Consider the following 10,536-nt stretch of genomic DNA (forward strand, 5'->3'; position numbering starts at 1 on the left):
GCTCTGTCTCCAGGATGGGATAATGGTCTTTATGTAAAAAAAAATCTGGTAGATTCTGGCTCAATATATCCATTTGTCTATTAGAAGCTGTCTGAGATCGAAGGGCATTAGTGGAAAGAAGCAGATAAACGTCCATTTAAAATATTTTTGAACATTTAAAACATTTGCTAAAATTTGCCATTTAAAAAAATGTGAAATAGAGTAAAATCTCCCCACCCATCTTACCCTTGGATTCAGTTTCATCCACCCTTCCCACCAGAACCACAAATTCTTTGGCTATATTTTAATTTCTTTATGAATATGGAAGTAATATTAATATATATTTATCTTTCCTCCTATGGAATATTAAGGAAGTATATTATACATCATGTTCTTTGGGCTTTTGTTTTGCTTTGTTTTGTTTTTTAGTACCAGGGATTTAACCCAGGAGTGTTTTTACCATTGACCACATCCATTTCACTTTTTATATTTTATTTAAAGACAGGGTCTCACTAGTTTCTTAGGGCCTTGCTAAGTTGCTGAGGCTGGCTTTAAACTTGTGATCCTCTTGCCTCAGCCTCTCGAATCACTGGGATTACTGGCATGTGCTACAATATCTGGTTAAAATGTTCTATACTCTACTTTTCTCCATTAAAAATATATTCTGGCTGCTTGCTTCAGCAGCACATATACTAAAATTGGAATGACACAGAGAAGATTATTATGGCCCATGTGCAAGGATGACATGCAAATTCATTTATTTATTCTGGGGCTGGGGTTGTCAAAAAAAAAAGTCAAAAAAGTCAAAAAAGTCCTAATCCAAATGTAAGGATTTGGCATACCCTCCCGATGTTTCAGTGTAGTAGTTAGGAGTTTGGTTTCTCCAATCACACTTCAGTTCAAATTCTGGTTTTGCCACTTAAATAACTTTAGGCAAAAATGTAAAGTATCTTAAAGTCTCACCTTGTTCATCTGTAAAAAGGGAGCACACATCAATATCTGTAATCAGCAAATGTTAGCTGCTATCATTCTCCTCCTTCTCCTCATCAACATCATCAATAATCAATGATCAGCTAAGGTTTAGATGACAAATAACAAAAACATTCCAACTAACTTTATCTAAATAGAAAATAAATTTACTGCAAGTGTACAGAATAGCACCTAGAAATCAAAATAAAACTAAATCAAGCTTATAAGCAATAGAAGCCAATAACCCAGGAATTAATGGACAGTTTGCTCTCTAAGTCACCAACACCAGGAAGAATCAGCTCCAAGCCTTTTCCATTCTTGGGCGATTCAGATTCCTTGGAAAAAGATACAGAGAAAGACATTGCCGCAGCCACGATGCCGAAACGAAAGAAGCAGAATCAGCAACAGCAGCCGCCGCCACAGCAGCCACCACTGCCTGAGCGGGAAGAGACTGGAGATGAGGAGGATGAGAGTCCCATAGGACCACCCAGCCTTCTGGGCCCTCCTCCCATGGCCAATGGAAAGCCTGGTGACCCCAAGTCAGCTCTTCACAGAGGTCCTCCAGGATCAAGGGGACTGATGATTCCACCACTGCTGAGTCTCCCACCTCCTCCCCGGGGCAGAGGCCCAATCCGGGGAGGCCTCGGCCCCAGACAAATCTGACCGCCCCGTCTGTCGACACTTTTCCAAAAAGGGCCACTGTAGATATGAAGACCTCTGTGCCTTCTACCACCCAGGCGTCAATGGACCTCCTCTGTGAGACTGTGCCTTCCCATCCAGGCTGGAAGGAGCCCTCTGTGACCCAGCGGCCATGTATTTCCCTGTGGCCCTGTGATGGCTACTGTGAGGCTCTTCCACCCAACACCCTCGGTCAATGACACGTCCACCCCCATCCACCACCTCCCTGGTTTGGGGTCCAGAGTTGTGTTTCATCACTGGTGTGCAGCGCGCTCTGTATTCTGATCCAGCCTCCAGAGACAGGCGTTCGGGACCCCTTCTTGCTCCCTTCAACTGCCTCCTGGATCTTCTTCCCTTTCGCCAAATGATTGCTGAACAGGAAACCTCTTTGGCGCTGTTTCTCGTGCATCTGTCCACCTGTCCCCACTACTGCCCTCAATTCCTGAGAGCCCTGGAGCGGTTTCCTACCCACTTTAGCTGCTTATTTTAAGTCCTTTTTATGTGACATCCCAGTGTTTTCAGCTGCTTGGGAAACTCGCCAGGTTTTCTGACCTGGGGTCAAGTTTGGGTGACTGGTACAGAGTTGCTCCCTGAAAGGCAACTGCCCCTGCTTTTGGATTTCGTAGTTTCTCTGTCAGTAGCATGATCCCCACCACTATGGTCTGTGATCACTGTGCTTTGTGAAACTGTGCATCCCCTCGTAGCCTCTCTCAGTATCCGTGGCAGTTTTGTGATTTCCCAACACTAGAATAAGTTTTTCTGCCAAAATGAGTGAGGCTCTTGGTACCCTCTAGACTTTCCCCACATCCCAACTTGGGAGAATCGTGAAACTCCACAAGACTGCCTCCCTGGTCCTCCCTGTACTTCTCCTGGTGTTGATTATTCTTGGTCTGACACAGGCCAATGATGTCTTGTAAAGCCTCAGATGGACCTCCCTACCCAGCTCCTTTTCAGCCTGTTTTAGTTAGACTGTCATTGTGAAGCCACCAGCCCTTTCATTTGAATTCTGTGAATCTCCACCTGGCCTATCTGTGGGTGGAACCTGGACAGTACTGTTGCTCTCTTCTGACACTCTTCCCTCACATCCCTGGCACTGGTTGTTTTCTGTGAAAACGGCAGTGAACAGGTTCAGTTTTGAGCTGGCCCTGAGGAAATGGGTCAGGAGTTGTGTGGGCAAGAGGGAGGGATGAGAGCGTTGGAGAACTGAGAATGAATGTTTTTTTTTTTTAACATTTTTTTATATTAGTAATAAACGCAGTGGAAACCAAAAAAAAAAAAAAAAAGATACAGAGAAAGAGACAAAAGAACTTCTTTGGTCACATGACCACTGTTTGGCAAAGGGAGGATAAGCTGTTTGACTAACAAACAGTTCAGATAATACTACTCACAGTAGGGGAGGCTATTCCCCAAGGGAAAATTCCTTTTGGATTCATTGTTGCTCAAAGAAGGAGGCTACAGGGCTGATGTATGTTAGCACAGGTAGTTAGCTAGAGATGAGCAAGAATAAAAAAGGGGAGAGAAAAGAGAGGGATGTCTACAAATGGCCCCTGACTAGCCCTCTGGATCCAGAGGACTCAACCTCTGTCATGGAACATTATAAGGACTTATGGGATAGGACCATAAAAGAAAATCATCATAGTAAAGTGGGCAGACCATTCAGAACCACCAAATGGCACCAACAGTCTCCCTCCACCCCTATTTCATCAAAGGGGTCCATTACACTCCTATATAGATATGAGGAAAAGCATCATGTTCTCTAGGTCAGGCAAGTAGAGACCTTGAGGGTCAGTGGATATAACATGACTTTGCCAGGGAGGCTAGACCAGAAAGGGCAAAACAACTCAAGCACATAGGCGCATACTCTCAATTTTCCTAGTGAAGGCGTATGAATTCTCCCTATTGAGACAGCAGATGCACAAGTACTAGGAACAAAGATGCATGCATGGCCTGCTACTCCAAGGTTTTCTCCACTACTCCCACCCCACACCCTAACAAAAGCCCAAAGCCTAATCATTTCAGTGCATTTTGGTTCCCATCGCTCTCTCTGGGATGCATCTCATTTTCTCCTGCCTTTCTCTGGATTTGCAAAAATCTGCTCTAATTACCATTCCTGCTTTGCTGTACTTCTGTTTCTGCACCTAGGAAATTGCACTAATCTTGGAAATTATGCCCAAGAACCAAGGATCACTCCATGGCCAACACTCAACCTCCAATAACACCTTTATTTACCAAACATTATTATACTATTACATTCCAAGAACCTACTATGTCAAGATCAAACAAGGCTGCACTCTATTCTTTCTTTATCAGCCTCTCTCTTCAGTAATTATTATTTTAATATGTGCTAAGAATTTTGAAAGTTGTTGTTGAAATTCATTTTGAGAAAAATAAGAAGACCTCAGTGTTCTAAAGTATATATGTCCCATTTTTCAAAAATATGTGGCTTGCTGAAAAGAAATTATTTTGTTGAAAACTTTCCTATTATAAACTCTGGAAAATTCATTGCTTTTATGGTCAAGTTATTTACCAGTGATTTGTGCTATTGAAAATCACATAAAGCATCCACTGAAAAAGTTATCTGAAGATGACTTACAGAAATAGTTGCTCTCTTATAAACAAATCTACTTTTTATGTTCAATAAGATGATATTTATGCTCAGAAATTAGGATCAAAAGCAAGATTTTGTTTTGATAATATTTTTGTTGATAATGCTTCACAGAAAAGAATTAAACAATAAAAAGCAATGGTGCAAGCATAATAATGATAAATAATAATGAAATATATGACCTATAATTGCATTAAAATTTTCTTCCAGCTTACTAGCTGAACAAATCCCAAATAATAAAATGCACAGAGGTTAATTAATTTGGAGCCCCAAATAACTATGGAGCTTGGTGAAAACATTTTTGACAAAACCCAGAGCCCTGGGATCACTCATTGTTGAAACAAATCCCAGTTTCACACTTAGCATGTGACACTAAGTAAATTTTTAACCTGCCAAAATATTCAGGCCTCACTTCATTTATATGATGAAATTAATAGGATGATGAGATAGTTTCAGGACTTTACTGATATGATGCATGGAAGAAGCTTGACACTTTGTGTGGCAAATGTAAGCACTCAATGATAAATATTAATATTTATATGTACACAAAGAAGGAAAGTGAGTAGTCCTCTCTCTCAGACAGTGATTTTGCTGCCCAGAGGAGAGAAATAGGGCAATGTATGCAGATAACTGTGGCCAGCCTGCAGGATAGGTGGTGCTGCTGGAATCCTGTATGTAGTAGTGTAGGTAAACATCCCACAATGTAGAGAAGAAGCCCCAGTAACAGAAACCCCAGTCAAAACACCAGTAAAACCAAAGTTGAGGCTGAGAGAGAGGGATAGGATAAGTAATGTGATACAGTGTAGAACCTATAACAGATCTGGAAGAGGAGATATATTTAGAGCCAGAAAAGGAGATTTGATTATAGCAGAAGATCTGGGGATAAGAATCACCGGCCTTAGCCACATGTGAACTCATGAGTAAGAGTTTTGAACCTCAAGAGTCTCATTTATATGTGACATAATTCCACTTACATAAAAAGTGTTTGCAGGCCTGGCATTCATCCTTAATCAAATCATTATGGATGCTCACTATCCACAACCAAGAGAACTTATTTACCCAATGTATATCCACTATCTACCCTTATTATTAGGTACATATAATAAGTATATGGCTACTATTCTTGTTACGTGTTAGATCAACAGCTAGGTTTAAAGTTTGGCTCTTTAACATTAGCAATAATTGTACTTGGAATACACTTCTAATAGTGTATGTTCAACTTCCTATGATATCACTATCAGAAAAACTGCAGAATTCAACCAAAAATTCTAACTACTAGTTCAGCCAGAGGATTCACCTAATATGAGGCATGCCATTTATAATACCTAAACTATGTCAGAAAGCAGACAAAAGTAGTGTGTGAATCTGTCCACAAAACCTTTTCATACTAGAATGCATTCAAATTCCTCTTACAAGCCCCCAGGGAATCCCTCTGGGGGTACCAAAAACACAATAAAGTGCTTGATTGTTCATTACAGTGCAACAATTTTAAATCTGTCTCACATACACATAGGACAGGGACTATTTTTTTAATCCTTCATTCCCTCTGGTACTTAGGCAAACAAGACTTGCTTTTACATACTGGTAACCCAAATAATGCAGGACTACCTTGAAGCTTGCATCTGCCTGAAAATAAACACACACAGAATGGCCCTGTAGGGATTTGCTAGTGCATTACACAGCAGAACAGTCTACAATAAAATCCTTCTTCATCTGCCCATTCCTCCAACCTTCAAAATAAAAACAAAACCTCATTATCTCTTCCCACTTCTCAGTTGACCCCATCTCCACCTCAGATGCCCTCAGTGACATCCTGCTTCCTTCTTGTCATCACATTCACCATTCTCATGCCACCTGTCCCTTCTCTTCAGGGTGTAACTTATGAGAAGTACAACCTAACCTGGATACCTTCCTCTCTTTGGAGGCAGCTCTCTGGGGTTCTGAATAATGGAATTTTCACCTCCCTCAGGGGAGCCAACCACAAGAACTTCACCCCATGCCTAGCCTTGCCTAGGTACCCACTTATGCTTCTTCCAAAGGCTGCATGAGAATGACCCTCCAAGTTTCTCTTAGTGTAGAACAGCACTGAGGTGACAAGGACCTCATCTGTTCTCTACCTGGCTTGCAGGGTAATGTCAGTATTAATCAGAGTGTCCTTTTTGCTGCTTACAGACAAAGTAGATTCACTCATAATCAAGAACTTCTCACCAAACCTTCAGGGCTTTAAACCTTTTTCAAATAAACTGCAATTTGTAAAGAAACCCCTGAAATTATGTTGTGCAAAAAGTTAAAGTGGGCAGAGAAGGATGGAGTAACATTTCACCATCTGCCTGTGATTATAATACTGCCTCCACCTTGCAAATGTCTAATTGATTGGGTGACAGAAGCGCAAAGATCCTGCCACAATCTAACAAACAAAGATTATTTCTAAATTGTACCTTCACATAGGAAGACTGCCAAGGTCGTTCTCAGAAGGAACAATTTTGAGCATATGAACTTTCTAGTAGCAGAATGATAGGAGTCCTGGGACACAGTTGGGCATGATTGAACCATGCTTTATTATAGTTGCTTAGAGCAATGTTGAGCTAGGGCCACAAAGAGAGTAGATAGATACAAAATGACTTCAAGACAGTGTTTCCCACTGGCAGTATGGAAAATGCCTTAAAGCAATATGAATGGACATCTGTCTGGGTCACCTTTAAAGGAAGTCTGTGCTCTGGGCCACTTTACTCTCTCAAGTGTTGAGGCAGCAGACTTTTTTCTGGTGGAGTCACATTATACATAGTGATGTGGCAAATAGATGCTCTTGCTAGGGTTTAATGGGACTTAGACTTTACGGGTGCCATGGTTTTCTATAATGGCAAAGCTCATGCCTGAACTGAAGGGCTTGAGAACAGTGAACTGGCAGAAAAGAGAAGCAGGTTTTTTTTTATTAGGCCACATGATTTATTCAGTAGTTTTTATGTTCCCAAATTACAATTTATGTCTATTCATAAGACTACAAAAGTTACCATTAGAATTGTCTGTGCTTATAAAATACCAACTTTTTTAAACTGTTATATATGCTCATTAACACCAGTCTGAGATGAGTTACATAGAATCATAGGCACTTCAAGGCTTAAAAAGATGTTTACAACTTAAATGCATTTTTAAGAACAAAAACTGATTTTTTTTTTCCTTTAAACCCCTCCTCGTACCTTCAAATTGCAAGAAATTAACAAATACAGTGGCCAAAGAAATTTGCAGCAACTTCTCAAAATACTGTTAAGCATCTTTGGGTTTGCTGAGGCTTGTCAGTAACTCACATCAAATCCTCCCAGAAGAAGATCTGATTAGATAGATAGGACTAAACAGTTTTGTAGTAATAATCCAATTTTACACATTAACTTGCTGTTGCAAATCTGCCTGAACCTACAGGTAATGAAAAATAAAGCAAGTGTAAAATGGATAGTCTGACATTTAAAGATTTATACAAAGTAGAGGTTAAAGTTTACATTATTTGAAAAATCACATGTACACTAAGTTACTATTATCTGAATCATCCAAAGACAAATTGCACCATGACAGCTACAAAAGGCATAGGGTTTGGTTTGGTTTTTAAGGGGACGAGAGGAGAGGGCAGAGAAGAGGGTACAACAGATAAATTAACAAAAGTAAGACCAACTTGGTAAGGTCCATCTGAGACATGCTGACACAAATGACACAGCTTTTATCTTAGAACCATAGGTTAAAAACAATCATTTTGCATTTGCGCATAAAAGTTTAAACCAATTCTATGAACATCCAGGGTTTCCATAACATAATATTTTGCCACTGCTATTCACAGAACACTGCAGATGTTAAATTTTAATTTTACGTTGTTCTAAAGAAATACATGAAAAGTTTTAAATACAATGGGATTTTGTCATTAAAGTGCCAGAATGGCTCTTCAATGAAAACGAAAAAAACAAACAAAAAACAAAGATCTTCATTATTCTATGCAAAAGTTTTATTTTGAAAAGTTCAGTGATCTCATAAATAGAGACACTAAAGTGTGAGTTTTATGCGTAAAACTCCTTAGTAGGTGCCTTCTGATAAGCAGCACTGGATGGTTTGCGTTCCCCAAGATCATAGCTTCCTTCGTCCTTCTTTCTCATGCGGTACACCAACAGCAGGATAAGGAAAATCGCAAAGAGAAAGCCAATAACTCCACCAGCAATGACAGCTGCTAGGACTTCTGTCCGTTTAAACAGATTGTCTGAGTGCTTCTCAGTGTACACATTTGTATTCTCGTCAGTACAGTCCATTTTCCTTTTTGAGTCAGAGTTTTGAACTTCTTCCTTATTAATTTCTTCAGGTGACTTGGTCTGTGCGGGCATCTTTTTCTGTGTCTTCAGCGTCGTGGTTTCCACTTTGGGAGCAGTGCTCGTGAAGGGAATCTTCGGAAGAGGTCGAGATGTCGTCAACTCTGGACTCTCTATGTCCTCATCGCCTCCCGAGCCGGATGCAGAAGCATAGTCGTCATCATCAATAGGATACACACTCGAAGCTTCTTCAATGGAGCTGTTGTCAAGGTACATGTCTTTATCAGATGTCAGCTCTGCTCTCGACTCCGCCGACACGCAGGCCACCAAGCCTAAGGTGAGCAAGATCCACGCACGCTGCATATTCCCCTGGGACCGGCTGCTCCCAGCCGCAGCTTGCAACGAGGGCGAAATGAAGCCTCTTGTCCAGCTCCAGGCACAGCCCGTGCAGAGGGAGCCGAGCAGCCGCAGCGACCGCGGCTTGGGCTCCGGGGCTGAGGCTTGGGGCTCGGAGGCGCTAGCTCTCTCCTCCTGCGCCTGCTCCGGCCGCCCGCGCTGTGCCCCGGGAACGCAGCGCCTTCTCACTTGTTGGTTTCTGCACTCCCGACACGGAGTTCTTGCTTCGGAAAGGCGGCTCTCAGGAGCTCTTCTCGACTGGCTGTGGTTTTACTCCTTGGCGGACTCCCTCCCGCGTCGCTGTTCAGTTTCTGATTTTAAGGAATAAATTCGATGGCTTGAAATGGAGCTGCAGCCGAAGTTTGGGGGCAGAGCGGCGGGGGCGCGCGATCCGCGCGGCTGGAGCTCCCGGAGTATCTGAGAAGCAGTTTTGATTACACAAAATTTTTAAACTTCCTTTCCCTGCAGAGATAGCCCCAAAAAACATTCTGATCCAAGCCAAATAGAAATGTGACTTAGCTTATGGTGTCTTATCCAGATCCCCGTGATTGAACAATCAGGGACCACTGTTAAGTAGCTAAATTACAATCCAGCTTTTAAAAATTACTGTATTTTTCCTATAGGTATCAAATATTTATATTTGTATATATTACATATGTACCACATATTTGTATAGATAAATATATTTGCATAAATGTTGAGATATTTGGAACTGATTAATATTAAAACTGGGAAAAAAGTCATCATTTCATCTTTTTCTTTAAACAAAGTGTTAAGGAGCTAAATATCCCTTTATTGGTAACTGATTATAAAAAGTTCTACTCTGCTCACAGGAATCCTATTTTCCAGCATGTATTTCTGTAAAATCAATTAGCTTTATACTTTATTACTTATTTTTATTCTTTAAAACATGAAGTAACTTCTTTATTTTCACTATATATATTATAACTTTCTATTTAAAGCAAATGATGTTGGTCTTGCATTCACAGTGGGGGTTCACAAATTCTGTTCTTTTTTGGCAGGGGAAGGTAATAGGGCTTGAACTCAGGGGCACTCAACCACATCCCCAATCCTATTTTGTATTTTAGTTAGAAACAGGGTCTCACTGAGTTGCTTAGGGTCTCACTGAGTTGCTTAGGGCCTCACTGAGTTGCTTAAGGCCTCCCTAAGTGCTGAGGCTGGCTTTGAACTCATGATCCTCCTGACTTATCCTCCTGAGCCACTGGTATTACAGGCACAAATTCTATTTTAATAAATGAATTTAAGTAAATAAAAGCAAGCAAGTTTAAAAATACATTAAAATGTTTTTATTGAGATAATTATAAAAGTGGTTTGTAGTCCAATGCCACACAGTCTGGGATTAGCTCCCTATTAGCCTTAGTTCTTACCACTCCAACCAGTTTTTTTTTCTTTTTTCTTTTGTATCAGGGATTGAATCCAGGAGCACTTAACAACTGAGCCACATCCCCAGCCCTTTTTAATATATTTTTTTAAAGATAGAGTCTCACTAAATTGCCTAGGGACTCTATAAATTGCTGAGGCTGGCTTTGAACTTGAGATCTTCCTGCCTCAGCCTCCCAAGCTGCTGGGACTAGAGGTGTGCACCACCATGCCTGGCCTGCTATT

At 41.0% G+C, this 10,536-nt stretch overlaps 3 pseudogenes; 2 read left to right on the top strand and 1 right to left on the bottom strand.

Annotated features, from left to right (window-relative positions):
* Positions 1-651: 651 nt before the first annotated feature.
* LOC143389718 (U6 spliceosomal RNA) lies at positions 652-744 on the top strand (annotated as a pseudogene).
* A 579-nt stretch (positions 745-1,323) lies between these two features.
* Positions 1,324-1,728, top strand: LOC143389577 (proline-rich protein 3 pseudogene; annotated as a pseudogene).
* Positions 1,729-8,204: 6,476 nt separating this feature from the next.
* On the bottom strand, positions 8,205-9,042 carry LOC143389571 (syndecan-2 pseudogene; annotated as a pseudogene).
* Positions 9,043-10,536: the final 1,494 nt, after the last annotated feature.

The sequence above is a fragment of the Callospermophilus lateralis genome, unplaced genomic scaffold (genome assembly GCF_048772815.1).
Source record: "Callospermophilus lateralis isolate mCalLat2 unplaced genomic scaffold, mCalLat2.hap1 Scaffold_63, whole genome shotgun sequence".
Lineage (NCBI taxonomy): Eukaryota > Metazoa > Chordata > Mammalia > Rodentia > Sciuridae > Callospermophilus > Callospermophilus lateralis.